General features: G+C 50.9%; 2 non-coding genes across 2 annotated transcripts; one reads left to right on the top strand and one right to left on the bottom strand.

Moving 5' to 3' along the window:
* Positions 1-4,433: 4,433 nt before the first annotated feature.
* TRNAV-AAC lies at positions 4,434-4,506 on the top strand. Its single transcript has one exon. It is a non-coding gene; the product is annotated as a tRNA-Val (tRNA).
* Positions 4,507-5,907: 1,401 nt separating this feature from the next.
* TRNAG-UCC lies at positions 5,908-5,979 on the bottom strand. Its single transcript has one exon. It is a non-coding gene; the product is annotated as a tRNA-Gly (tRNA).
* Positions 5,980-14,520: the final 8,541 nt, after the last annotated feature.

Here is a 14,520-nt window from a genome sequence, read left to right as displayed (position 1 = left end):
TTCTCCCCCCCTGCAGAGTGCGGCACTGCTGATTGGCCGCCGGGGCCTGATTGGGCCTCCAGCTCCCATTGGGCCTCCAGCAGCCAGACCCCCCCTTGCACGCACACACACCCCCGCTGCCTCAGCACGCTGCGGGGGAGGGGCTGTGTGCTGGCACGTGTTTCACTTTGGCTCCAGAGGCAGCCAGCAGCTCGAGCTGCTGGGTGGTAAGAGGAGTCCTGGGGGGCAGTTAGGGAGCAAGGGGAGGGTTGGATGGTTCGGGGGGGGGACTTTCTGGGGTCTGGGGCAGTCAGGGAGCAGGGGGGGTTAGATGGGGGGAAGTCTGGGCCTCTGTCCAACAGCAAAACACAAGCCTAGAAAAGCAGCCGTCAGCGGGAAGTGCTATCAGCTGGCCCGGGCAGCCGGCACGGCCCCCGGCTCACTTGCCTGAGCTGTATTGTTAATGCATTTTATTTGGAAGATGCAGCCTGAGTGATTTAAAGGCCCTAAACGCTGCTGAAAGAGCTGGGACAGTTGCAAGCTTTCGCTGCTGGGCTTTTCATCTGGGTCATACAATGCAAACCTGCTTGAGGCTCCGCACAAGAGAGGTTTCTTGAGGCCATCCATGCAGCTCACAGCTTAAGCTCTTCTAAGCTTGCAGCCGTGGCACAAAAGGATTTGGGAGCAGTTAACAATTCTGTGTGGTTAAGAGATTTTCATTTCCTGGGCCCTGCTACCCAATGCCACAGGGCCCCACAGGGGAGACTGAGTGAATAGCCCGGCTTGTCCTCTGCAAGCCCTTCCTGCTTCTTTCCCTTGTGTTTGCAAGGGTCTCATTAACATGCTGCATCCGAACGCGCCTTCCCTCCAGAGACACAGCCTCCGGCTTCTCCTCCTTCCTCACTTTCTCCTTCTCTCCCTCTCTGTGGTTTTTCTCATGCCCTGTTCCTGGTCTGTACTCCTCTCCACCCCATGCACTGTATTGAGCACGTCTCTGCCTCTCTTGTTTATGGGCCCTGAGCTGGGATGGCAGAGGCAGAGCTATTGTTGTGTTCTCTGCTGGGTCTGTTTGGATCAGACTCTAAAATCAAACGCTCCCTTTGCTAGCAGGATCCCTCCGCCTGCTCACAAGGGCTTCTGGCTACACACTAAAGCCAGGTGCTAGGGCAGAAGCAGCTGCCCATGTACCCTCAATGGCAGGAGCTGTGCGTGGTCCCTGCCCCGCCCCCCCCACTTTGGATTACGGGGTGTGTCTTGGTGTATATTGGGGGTCCTGTCAGGGAGCGGGGAGTGGTTGGATAGGTGTGGGAGTCCTGGCAGTCTGTCTGGGGGCAGGGGTGTGGATAAGGGTCGGGGCAGTCAGGGGACAGGTAGGGTTCTAGGGGGCAGTTAGGGACCAGGGTCCCAGGAGGGGGCAGTCAGGGGACAAGGAGTGGGGGGGTGTTGGGGGTTTTGAAGGGGGCAGGAAGTGGGAGGGAGCGGATGTAATTAGTAATTTGATATGTTGTTTGCTTCCCCTCATGTTAGAACCTGGCTACGCCACTGCCCACGGGAATACAGTATTCTACAGTATTGCAACTTTTTTGTCTGGAAGGGGTCCCTGAAATTGCTGTGCCCCACGCCCCCCGAATCCTCTGGGTGGCCCTGGAAGAGAGGCAGTGTCTGGTGGCACAGGTCGTGGCGCAGGGTTTAGGGTGAAGGTGGGGCAGGAGAGGGGCAGGTGTTGGTGCAAAAGGAGGGGGTGCAGGGGTTGGGGTGAAGGGGTGCAGGAGAGGGCAGTCGCTGGGGGCACAGGAGGGTGCAGGGGTTGGGGTGAAGGGGTGCAGGAGCGGGGCAGTCGCTGGGGGCACAGGAGGGTGCAGGGGTTAGGGGTGAAGGGGGAATGAGAGGGGCAGTGGCTGGGCGCACAGGAGGGTGCAGGGTTAGGGGTGAAGGGGGTGCAGGAGAGGGCAGTCGCTGGGGGCACAGGAGGGGGTGCAGGGGTTAGGGGTGAAGGGGGGGAATGAGAGGGGCAGTGGCTGGGCGCACAGGAGGAGGTGCAGGAGTTAAGGGCAAAGGGGACACAGCGTAGGGGTTGGGGCACAGGAGGGGGCAGAGTTAGGGGTGGGGGAGGCGCAAGGGTCGGGAGTGCAGGAGCTGGGGGTAAAGGGGGAGGGGGATCATCCAGGGGCGATGGTGAAGTGCCAAAGTACAAGTTTTGCCCAGGGCACCATTTCCCCTAACGCGGGTCCTTGGGAACCTTTCTTGCAGGGAGGGGGATGGGAGAGAGAAGAGGCGTTTTCTCTCTGTTTCTTTCCTCTCCGTTTTCTGCTCCTTCCTTCAATTCCAGAAACCTCCCTTGTGTGTCAGACGGTGCAGTGACGCCCTGCCCACCCCAGGCCTCTGGAGCCTTTGGAGCAGGAAGATCCCAGGAGCTGAGGATGGATCCAGGGGTGAGTAGCTGGCAGGGAGGAGTCGTAGCAGCTCTTCTGGGAGCGCAGGGGAGGAATCACTCCCCCTTCGCCAGCTTCTCCCTAGCGTGGGGCTCTGGGGAGCAGGGAGGGTTGTGAGATAAATTCCTGTAACCCTTCTGCCCCTCTGAGTTGGCAGCAACAAGGGCCGGGCTCAGTATCTAGCGGTTCTGTTTCAATAACACAATGCAAAAGTGGCTCGAGCCCCCACCCAGTGACCTGGGACAATTACATACCACCCCCCCGGGCGCCTCTAGGAGGCAATACTTCCCCTCTCGCAAGCAGGGAGTCTGAGCCGCTCCACTCCACCAGCCGTTCCATGAACCGCTCCAGTGGTCCCTGCAAACTGCTCTGCTGGGGCAGCAAAGAGCCACCAAAGGTTCTGAGGGCTGGAGAAAAATGCCTTCTAGGGAGCTATTGAAAGAGCTCAACCTGTTTAGCTGATCAAAAGAAGATTGAAAGGTGACTTCATTGAAGTGTTGAAGTGCCTTAATGGAGAGAAAGGATGGGGTATTAAAGGGCTCTTGAATTGAGCAGAGAAAGGCATAACAAGACCCCGTGGCCTGAAGGTGAAAAGAGACAAATTCATATTACAGCTAAGGCACAAATATTCAACAGCGAGGATGACTCACCACAGGAACAAGCTACCAAGGAAAGTGGTGGATTGATGTCATTTCATGAAGACTAGATGCCTTTCTGGAATGTGTTTGCCCCAAAAGTAGCTCTTGTGTCATACAGGAGGCCTGTGATATGCAGGGGGTCAGATTAGATGCTCTAATGGTCTCTTCTGGCCATAAAGTCAACTAATTTCTGACAAACCGAGTGCAGCATTGGGAGCAGCGTCTGATGTTTTCCTGTCTAGCCGGCTTGCTGCCTAGAACGAACGCTCCTTGAGTGGGGTGATCCCCAGGGAGTAGCTCAAACCTCCAAAGTGCCTGGCCAGGGGCAGGACATTGACACAGCAAGGGAGGGGGTGTGGCAGTGACATCACAAAGGCCTTTTGCAGGACCTCAGACTATTGGTCCAAGGTGGTGGGGAGGTGATGACCTCACAGAGAGATGCTGACATCAGCCAGGCAGGACAGGGGCGAGGGGCCAGGGAAACCTCAGAGACCCCTGTGGCTTTGCTTCAGCAAGTCTCCTTCTCCAGGTCTCTCTTTGAGGACTGAGAGAGTATTCGGGATCACGGACGTGAGCGCCAGGAGGAACCTCTTTCAAGTTTTCTCCTTCCCTTTCAGTGATTTTACTGGAAAACAGCCGTCCCTGTTTAGAAGGTAAGAGCCTCCTGGAGGTGTGAAACCTGTTCAGTCTGATCCATCTGGTGAGAGTTGAATTCTAGGCATGGAAAACATGAGCTTAAGGAGGCAGAATTTTATTGCACACCTGGATTTTGTCCCTTAGAATCACTGGGGACATTGGGGGTTGTCCTTTTTGTTTCACCTCTTGCTCCATCCACTGTCTGATTCCTCTTTTCTCTTCGTCTCTTGCTTCCTTTGTCCTTTCTCCTGTTCCCCTCCCAACACCAGGTTTTTTTCTCCTGCTGATAACCGCTCACGTTAACTGATCACTCTCGTTATAGTGTGTATGGCAACACCCATTTTTTTCATGTTCTCTGTGTGTATATATATCTTCCTACTGTATTTTTAACTGCATGCATCCGATGAAGTGGGTTTTAGACCACAAAAGCTTATGCTCAAATACATTTGCTAGTCTTTATGGTGCCACATGTTCTCCTTGTTCTTTTTGCAGATAAATTAATGGAGGTTAAGTCCATTAATGGATATTAGCCAGGATGGGTAAGGAATGGTGTCCCTAGCCTCTGTTTGTCAGAGGGTAGAGATGGATGGCAGGAGAGAGATCACTTGATCATTACCTGTTAGGTTCAGTCCCTCTGGGGTACCTGGCATTGGCCACTATTGGCAGATAGGATATGGGGATGGATGGACCTTTGGTCTGACCCAGTATGGCCGTTCTTATGAAGGGAGGGGCAGAGCTCTGCAACAGAGTTTCTGTAGTGTAGTGGTTATCACGTTCGCCTAACACGCAAAAGATCCCTGGTTCAAAACCAGGCAGAAACATGATGGCTTAATTTTTCCCAGCTCCTAGTGGCCTGTCCCTGCTGTTGTAGGAGCAGCAGTGATTTCTATGCTCAATAGGTGTGTTATACTTCCCCCATTCCCATTTTTGTCTCCTCTCCCTCTCTGAATGCCTGTGAAGTGGCTTTCCCCTCCCCCGCTCCCTCCTGCAATGCTTGTGGGATGAAGGGGCTGGTTGAACAGCTGGAAGATCAGAAGAGCTCCTAGATAGAGAAGGTGTCTGGGACTCTCATTAGGCAGCACTCACACACCCAGAGCAGGGACACTGCATGGACACTGCCCAAGGTGGAGTGTGACCCACCAGATGCAGCCAAGTCATCTCCAGTCGCAGGCCATGAGGAGCAGGTCCTTAAAAGGGGAAGGGGCCCTGTGCTCAGGAGTCACTCACAAGCTTGTACCTCCAGTGAATGCCCTTCGCCCCGACCGCCTGGCCAGTGGTTCGCTGCATTGCAGTTCATTGTGCCTCAGGAAGACTTACCTTCATCGCACTGTCCATCACGGTGCTGTGGGACACTTACTTGGCAGAATCCTGTGCCTGCCTCTTGGCTTCCCAGGGATGGCTACTTGCAGCCCAGGAGAAGAAGGATGGTTCTGGTGAAAGAAAGACAAGCAAAGCTCTGGGAGGAAATTTGGGTGTGGGCTCTGCGTGGGGTGGGGTGGGGTGGGGTGCAGGAGGGTGGTGCAGCTCCCAAAGTGACCGGTACACACAACCCTCTGGCAGCAGCTCCTAGAAGAGTGGGGCCAGGGGATCTCCATGTGCTGCTGTCTGCAGGCGCTGCCTCCAGAGCTCCCATTGGCTACAGTTCCTGGCCAATGGGAGCTGCAGAGTCGGTGCTCAGGGCAGGGGCAGCACGTGGAGACACTCCCCCCACCCCAGGGGATGCTGGGACATGCCAGCCACTTCTGGGAGCGGCACGGAGGGACGGAGGTAGAGTGGGCAGGGAGCCACCTTAGTGCTGCTGGCACATCTCTGCACACCCGTTGTGGGAGGGGAGCAGAGGGCCTCTATGTGCTGCCTGGGGTAGGGGCAGTGCACAGAGCTGCCTCCCCTCCCGGGTCTATTACAGGAGTGGGTGGGTGGGGTCTTTTGGCCTGCAAGGTGCAGCAGGTCAGACTAGATGATCACACTGGTCCCTTCTGACCTTAAAGGCTCTGAGTCTAAAAGGGAGAGGGAATTAAAGGAATTAAAAAAAAAAAAGAAATGAAGCATTGTAATACCAGGATGACTCCAACTGCTCATTATATAGTCCCACCCCTTTCTTCCTCCACTGGGTGTTTAATGACCTGTTGGGATTTGGGACACTGATTCTCTCATTCCATTGATAAACTGATACAACGTGACTGAAATTAAACCAACTCCCAGTGGAGGAATCATCACATCATTGTATTGGCTAGGAATTGAACCCAGATCAACTGCTCGGAAGGCAGCTATGCTCACCACTATACCACCAATGCAGCTGGGGAAAGTTTCAGATTTTTCACACTTGGTGTCTGGTCACCTTACTTCTCAGCATGAGGCGAATGGCTCTGTGCTCTCTGCCATTCATCGTGGGGAGTTTCCCCACTGATAACAGTTCTTGCTGGGTCGGGGAGGGGAGAGAGAAGAGGCGTTTATTCTGTTTCATTCATCTCCATTTTCTGTTCCTCCCCGTCCCTTCCAGGGTCCTCCCTTCCATTTCAGGCTGTGCAGTGACACCCTCCCCGCACCCAGGACTCTCGAGCCTCTGGAGCAGCACGATCCCATGAGATCCTCAGTGACCAAGGGTCTTTTCCAACTTCCAGGAGACCCAGCTTGAATCTAAAGGAAGCTCTGTTCCTTCCTGGGATCCTCTCTCCCTTCATGGAGATCAAGAGCATGAAGCCTCTGCCTTGCCTCCTGGGTCTGAATTAATGTCCTATTTCCCACTATGTGCTCGAAAGAAACAAATGTTTCTAACCCAGGTGAGCAGCGTTAATTCAGCTGGAATCCTTCACCCACATTCCTTAGGAGATACAGACTCTCTATGACACAGACTGACTGGGGTTCATCTCTGCATGTCCCCAATGGGGAAGGAAAGACACTGAGGGGGAAGGAAGAAGATGGACAGAAGGAGTCAAATGGGGCTAGACCAGAATAGGACATTTTCTGCCTGTTAAAATCTACTAGACTCTAATTGCTTAAAACAAAACAAAAACCCACCAGCTTCTGCTTGAACCATCAGCTTTTTACAGAGCAGCCAAAGTGGTGAAGCACAGACACACATAACCACCTACAGCCCAAGTTTGTCTAAGAAGCACCTATAGTGGCTCATGCAGGGGGAAATACAGCTGTGGGTGTGAGTTCAGGCCTCACCCAGAGTGTTGGTTTTCATTAGCCACGGAGCTTCCCCTACTTGCTTTGCCCAATTCACATGGAAAGTGCCATAGGAGGGTGATGAGAGTAAATTCTAAACTCTGAAATGCGGAGGTTGGCCCAGAGATTGGGATAAGGGGTTTGAAGAGAAAAAGCTCTAAGAGTATAAAACCAGACAGTGTCCAGGGGCAGGTCTGGTACAACGCCTCAACAGGGAGCCATTCGGGGGAGGGGGTTTCACTTCCTCTGTTCAATGTCCTGAGAGGTATTTGAAGATGAAGATAACACCATGGCTAACAGGTGACTGGCATGTCCTGGGTTAAAGAAAGGGACCTGGGTTAATAGTCTGAAGATTTGCGTTACCGTCACTGTCTGACTCCCCTTCAGTGTGGAGCAGGTGTGTACGTTGCTGGGTGGAACGCACAGACTCCTGGAGAGCAGGGGCAGCTGTTTCCATGGCAGAGAGTCTGGCACTTAGGACACTTTCTACACTTGCTATTTTGAAGCAATTCAGTAAAATAACAGAGGAGCTACAATGTCTGGTCCAAAATTTCAGCTGCCCCTGGTGCAAAAATGCTATTTTAGGATCTACATCAGAGGCTCCCGGCACTAGGACACCTGACCAGAGAGCTCAGTAGTGGGTGTAAGAGCTGCTGACTCTGAGGGTCCCAGGCTAAATCCATTTGCAGGGGAAGTGTTTTGATTTAATTGATGGATAATGAGCATCAGCTACCAGGGGAGAAGCCCTGAGAGTCGCTGCCACTCCAGCTGCTGCTAGGGCAGGGGGGAGCCCCAGGGGGCCAGCTGCTGCTCTGGCCACCCCAGAAGTGCTGCCAGAGGCCACCAAGCTGTGGCTGCTCCTGCTGCCCTCGGGACCACTGGTCAAGTGGTCCCCGGGCCAGCCGCATTGGCCGCTGCTTGGGCGGTCCCTGGAGCCAGTTGATTGAGTGGCCCTGGAATCAGCCACTGTGGCCACTGCAGAAGTCACAGAGGTTGCAGGAAGTCACAGAATCCATCACTTCCACCACCTCCGTGACAGACACGGAGACAAACCCTTCCCTGCTGTGACTGCAGTTCCTGGAAGGAAAGAGAAGAACAGAAAGTGATGAGAGAAAGAAAACGAGAGATTCCCTGTCACCTCTCTCCCTGCTGCCTCCCCCCTTGTATTCTGTAACCCCATCTCACTGGGTTCCCTGTGCTGGTGCCATGGGGGTGACACTAGAGTTCTGGGGATTTGGGGGGCTCTTCATTTCTCAACAGTTCATACAAATTTGTCTTTGGGCTGAAATTTCTCCTGTTAGGCCTCTCAGTCAGAGCTCAAGTATCAGAGGGGTAGCCGTGTTAGTCTGGACCTGTAAAAGCAACAAAGAATCCTGTGGCACCTTATAGACTAACAGATGTTTTGCAGCATGAACTTTCGTGGGTGAATACCCACTTCTTCGGATGCAAGTGCTTGCATCCAAAGAAGTGGGTATTCACCCACAAAAGCTCATGCTGCAAAACGTCTGTTAGTCTATAAGGTGCCACAGGATTCAGTCAGAGCTGTACCCCACCCTGTTTGCTGGGGGTGGGGAAAGAGGGGAGATGTAAATTGCAGAGCAGGCAGAGAAGTCGCCCATAAAGGGTCATATTGATCTGGTGACTGGTTCTGACCGGGGTCACACGTCCTCTGACACAGGCTCATGTGCAGAACATGGGAGCTCTGGCTTGTCCTAAATGCTGTAGACTGTGAGTTCCTGGAAAAGGCAGGGGAGAGGGAGCAAGAGGAGAAAGGCAGAGACATTGGAGATGAGGAATTGGGGGGAGAAGAAGGAGAGAACAGAGAGACAATAAATGATTGAAGCAGAACAGGTGTCCCAACTCCATCTTGCTCATCACAGGTGTTCACAGAGACAGGTAGTTGCAGGTTTTCCAGTGTCAAGTCTGAACTTTGATTCTAACAATTTGAGTTCAAATATCAAGGGGATCTCCACATACCTGATCTCTTCCCCCCTCCCCTTTTTTGTATTAATTTTTATTTTGACGTGTTTGGCTTAACCGTGATCGTCTCTTTCCCCACCTGTATTGCAATTTGGGGTTTATGTTTATTTTGCCTCCCTGTTGTTCATGTCATTATAATTATAACAGCAAAGGAATCTGCAGGAGCAAAAACTGACTCAAAACTTCATTTCCCCACCATGCCGGAACATCATACAAACAGCTCATGCAGCTGGAATCATAACACGCAAGGCCAGGGGATGGGAGATGCAGGTTTCCAAGGGTTCTGTCTTTCTCAGATGACACATTCCAGCCCCTTGTGTGCCTCCAGCCTGTATGACCTGCTGGACTTTGACACATTTATTGTCTCATTCTATAGATAATGTGATTGTAACACAATGTGACTGAAATTAAGCCACTTCCAGATGAGGAAACAACAAAAGAGAAAAGCCATTATTGCATTGGCTTGGAATCAAACCCAGAATAACTGCATGGAAGACACCTACGCACACCACTATATCACCAGTGCATCTGGCAGGAGTAGCTTTCCTGCAGGCTCTGTGTGCTGGCAGAGGGGGTGTCACATGACCATGGAGGTAGTGAGCAGGGTGGTTGGGCTGGAAGCTGCCTGACAGCTGGGAGCAGAGTTAGGATCCCAGAGTGACTGAAAGGGGGCAATGGTGAAAACAGATCTCACTGGGAGCTGGCCCCACACCTGCCCCGCCCCTAGGAGAGGGGAACTGAAGCTCAACTTCAATCACAGAAAACTCTTCCCTGAGAAGGAAGGGGACAGCTTGTTTTAAAGACCAGGTTTGTGTTTGTTCCTGCTACATACGGAGGGGCTGGGTAGTGCTGATTCCAGCCCCCAGACTCTGGGAGGATAAGGAACAAATTCAGGCTGCCAGTGACCTGCAGGAGGGAGATGATCTTTTGACAGTGACGGACGCCTCGTCCTAAAGGCCTTTGTCTGCCCCCTTCCAGTGACTGTTTGGCAGAGGAATGCAGCCCCCAACTCCTGGGTCTCTCCTGGGGAAATAATGTTTCTGTGCAAAACACCAAAGCTTTTAACAGAAAGGAAGAAAAGGAAATCGCCACATGATGGGACTAGGACATAAGGAATGAAACACAAGATCCTTCTCCCCTGTGCATTGACTTTTAACAGTGTGGCTTGTGGAGAGATAGGAGTATTACAAGAACTAATAGTGGGAACAATAATACCCTGTTGCAATAAAGATTCTATAACCGGAGCTATGCCTGCCACTGCTTCAGGACGCAGTGGGTATTGTGGAATCCTCGGCAAAAGCTTAGTAGGGTCCACAAGAATCTTAACCAGTTCGGCAGTTCTAATCTGTCCCACTTCATTTGCATGACGAGACCAGAGATGGGGGGGCACTTGTGACAACAAATGTACAAGGTCAGGGCTGAGTGGAGACTTCGACGCAGCTGGCTCGGATATATGGAGTGTGGCCAACACCAGGTTAGTATTCTCACCAGGAACCTGTAAGAATACGCCATCTGGTGTACAGTAAATGGTACAACCTAATTTACACAACAGATCTCTTCCCAGCAAATTCACAGGAGAAGTAGAACTGAGTAGAAAGGAATGTTTATCTTCTAGAGGGCCAAGACAAATTTCAAGGGGTACTGAGACAGGATGCGAAACAGGACAGTTTGAAATGCCCACAGCATTAACAGACAAAGTGGACAAAGGAACAGAGGAAACTCTGAGGATTTCAGAGCAGATCTACTAGCCCCAGTGTCCACAAGACAAGTAACAGATTTACCAGCAATAGTACAATCAACAAATGGACCTTCTTGATTAATAGGAATTAAAGGATTCATGATGCAGTTACGTTTCCTCAGGCTGTCCTAGTAAGGGGTTCCTTGTGGGGAGAATACAGGAGCTTCAGGATTTGGGAACTGAGTAGGATTTTGAGCTAACCGATTTGGACACTCATTCCTCCAGTGACCCTCCTGACCACAAAAGTGGCATGCAGTGCTCCCAGTCGGGGCAGGATTCTGGGCAGGATATGAGGAACCCCTTCCCATATCTCTCCCACGACCTCGTCCCCGTCCTCCTCTCATTCCCCACGACCCTAAGCTGATAAGTTTGTAACTGTAAAGCCATAAGTTTTGTTTCACTAGTTTCTTTCTTCTGGTCTATGCAAGCCGTACAGTGATTTGCAACTGTCGCCAATTCTGAAAGGGGTTTAGTCTGCCAGCCAATACAAATAGTCCTCAATGGTTGCTGAACCTTCGGCAAGAGTCCCTGAACAAAAGCAGCTCCTACCGCTTCCCTGGCATTATCAGCTGGATCAGTAATTCCTGAATGCTGTTCAAAGACCTTTGTTAGTCTATCAAGATAATCAGCAGGATTCTCCTTATTTTGTTTACAATTTGCAATCTTGGTCCAATCTGTTTTCTTAGGACAAACTTCTGAAATAGAGGTCAAGAGACGATTCCTAGCCTCTGTCAAAGCATCCGCAATACCAGGGTCGGCATCAGGCCAAGCAGCCTGTCTATTAAGGCGTTGTTGAACTTCAGCGGGCAGGACAGCTCGTAAAAGCTGATTAATATCTGCCCAAGATGGATTATAGCACTGAATCACTGTCTGGAGCTCCTCTCTAAACTTTACCGGCTCCTCCCTGATTTTAGGAAATTCTTTCACCAAGTTTCTAAGATCCCCAGGCGTCCAAGGGGCATGGACCTTAACCAACCCCCCTACAGCCCCAGCTCCAGGCAAGTCTCTTAAAGGAGCCTGGAGTGCCTGTGTCGTGCTTCTAAGAAAGTAGCCGGCATTGTTACCAGCAGAAGCAGGGTTAATCGGACTACTGGTGTCAGTGAGCAAGGAAGAAGATAATTCTTCCGAAGAAGGAGAATGAACAACTTGTGCCGTTGATACTTGTGGCTGGGAAACAATCACTGCCTGCACAGCCCGAGAAGGGGGGGCGTGGGGGGGGCGGGCAGCGGCTGTGGAATGCTACTAAAAAAATCCACTATGTCTTCCGCAGTCTCTTCTTCACTGTCAGGCTTAACTAACTGAGGATAAAGAGAAGCAGAGGGCTGCACTGAAGCAGGAATACCTTTGGATGTCTTACATTTAAGTTTTAAATCCTGTACTTCAAGTTTTAATTTATCTTGGGAGTCCTTCAGACTCCGCACTTGAGACTCATGGAGCCTCTTTGTTGCTTCCTCCCACCAAGACAGAAACTGCTCGCACTGCGCAGCAGAGGCGTGTGATTTAAGGGTTTCTCGGAGGTATGTAAGTTTACCTAAGTCAAAGGTACCTTCTAATGGGCATTGTTTAAATGAATTTTCACGCGTGTATAGAGTCCAATCATTTAAATACCTGCAGGTTTGAGGACCATAATGTACGTACATGTAATATGCAGGGGTACCCTTAGGGGGTAAGGTGGAAAGTTTAGACTGTCCCTCCCCCATGTTCCAATCACACAAACTCAGAGGGGTTCCCTGTCCACGCTCGCGGACCAGAATCTAAGGAGTTCTCCCTACAGGGTACTCACATACAGGAGAGACTCACAAGAAAGACTACGACCCTCGTACACGTCCTTTCAGCAAAGAGCGTCGGCTAAAGACTCCATTTCCGGGAGATAAAGCCGCATACTCTAATTGCTTACAGGGAAACGATCAGATTGTCAGTAGCCCACACAGAAGGGAAAGGGAGGGAAGATGGGTTCACACACTCCTAGACCCAGGCAGCTTCCTCGCCGGACTATGCCAAGCTGAGTCAGCCCACCGTGGGTCGGATCTCCTACAGATCCACTAGTTACTGGGCTTGCATTAGACTACTCCTGATCATTAGCAATCGCTTCACAGGGCAATCTGGGCGTCTTCCAGCAACAAACACTCACACAGGTAAACACACACACACACACCAAGGCCTCTTATCCCTTTTTTTTTAACCCTTTTTTAACCTTTTTATCTTTTTTTAAATTTTTTTTAACCAAGATGCATCGTTACCTGGTCCGGACCAATACTATGAGGCGGTATGACAACCCCTCTTGAGGCAGTAAAACAAAACCCCTCAGCACCGGTGCATTCTAATGCATTACCTTATGCATTACCTCATGCATTACCTGTTGGCCAACTCAGCAGTTCCCAGTACTGCTATAAACTAACCTTATTGGGGCCTCTCCCCAATACCACTCTGCATTTGATCCTGCTGCACAGTCAATAAGTTCAGATGGCGTGAGCCCAGCAGAAACAGACGTCCCCCACAGACAGTCCTCCTCCGATACCCCAATAGAGATTTCAAAAGGTCTCTTACCTCTATTGTGGCGCCATGGGGTTCGAAGGGGAACGATCCGTAGTAGCCGTCTGTGTGTCCGTGGGCGTTGCCATCCCGGACGAGCCCCCAAATTGTCGAAGAAAAACTCAGTTCTCACTTTTATGTTTAGGTGCAGAAGAAACAAATACTTTATTATAATACTCTAGTGATCACAAGAGGGAGAGAGAGTCAGGAGCTAGGTTTGCCCCTTGCCCTGGACGGATCTCTCACCCTTAGTAACAATCATAACAATCTTTATACCTTTCTAGCAGACCATGGTTAGCATACTTGCAGACAGTCAAAGTAAACATTTGCATTTGTTTCTACATAAGCCTATTCGTTATCTTATTTGTCTGCAATACTTAGAACAGAAAACAAGACTGCAATTCACAAGGTCGTAACGACTTTTCACACAATTCACTCTGCACCAGATACAGGGTAACATCTTAACCTCTGCTAATTAGCTAACATACATTAAGATCCCTTCAAACCTCTATTAATTAATTCTTGGCCTCCACAGGCTGTTCTTATGTTCTAACTGCTGGTTATGGAAGAGACGACCTTCCAAGCTACACAGAACTGAAGAAGAGTGATGGGTTAGCTCCACAGCTTGTCTCTTTCACCATCAGAGGTTGGTCCTCTGCAAGCTCTTACCCTCATTCGCCTTGTCTCTCTTGGACTCTGAAAAGTGTTTTCTCTCCATTCCCTTGAGAGACGTTAAGTTTCCCTTTGGGCAACTATCAGGCTGAAGCAATTGTATTGACTGTGACACTAGAATTGAAGATTTAATATTATAAATAAATGAGTCTAAACCTGAGGTTCTGGTTTTCACATTGGTTTTTCTAACTCAGTTCCCAGTTCTCTTCTAGAAAGGCCTCCAGGCTGCCTGCCCAGCCCAGCAAAAGTGGCCAGGAGAAAGCCCACACTGCTGCTCTTTCAGGTAGTTGAAGGCTGCTATCAAACCCCCCTCACTCAGTCAGTCCCCAGTCTGTGGCAGTGCAAAGGATTCTTCCGTCCTAAGTGCAGGACTCTGCACTTCTTGTTGAACCTCCTCAGATTTCTTTTGGCCCAATCCTCCAATTTGTCTAGGGCACTCTGGACCCAAAACCTGTCCTCCAGCGCTTGGGTTCTTTACATGCTTTCACAGAGCAAAGAGCACATGTTCCATGATTTCATAGGGCAGAGTTTTGTGCTATCGGGAGCTTTCCCTGTGCGAATTTGACAGGTGGATCAACATAGAGATACATTGTGACCCTTCTCAGGGTGCTGAGGGCTGTGAGTCTCCTTGTTGCCACCTGCCACAAGGAAGAGGGAGTTTTACATTTGGCAGCTGGATGTTAGTGACCAAACTCACCAGCCAGCTGGAACTCAAGGACCCTCCTCTGAGCTACAGCAGCCA

Source organism: Mauremys reevesii, linkage group 14 (genome assembly GCF_016161935.1).
Source record: "Mauremys reevesii isolate NIE-2019 linkage group 14, ASM1616193v1, whole genome shotgun sequence".
Lineage (NCBI taxonomy): Eukaryota > Metazoa > Chordata > Testudines > Geoemydidae > Mauremys > Mauremys reevesii.
The sequence above is the reverse complement of the archived record's forward strand: the minus strand, read 5'-3'. Positions and strand labels throughout refer to the sequence as shown.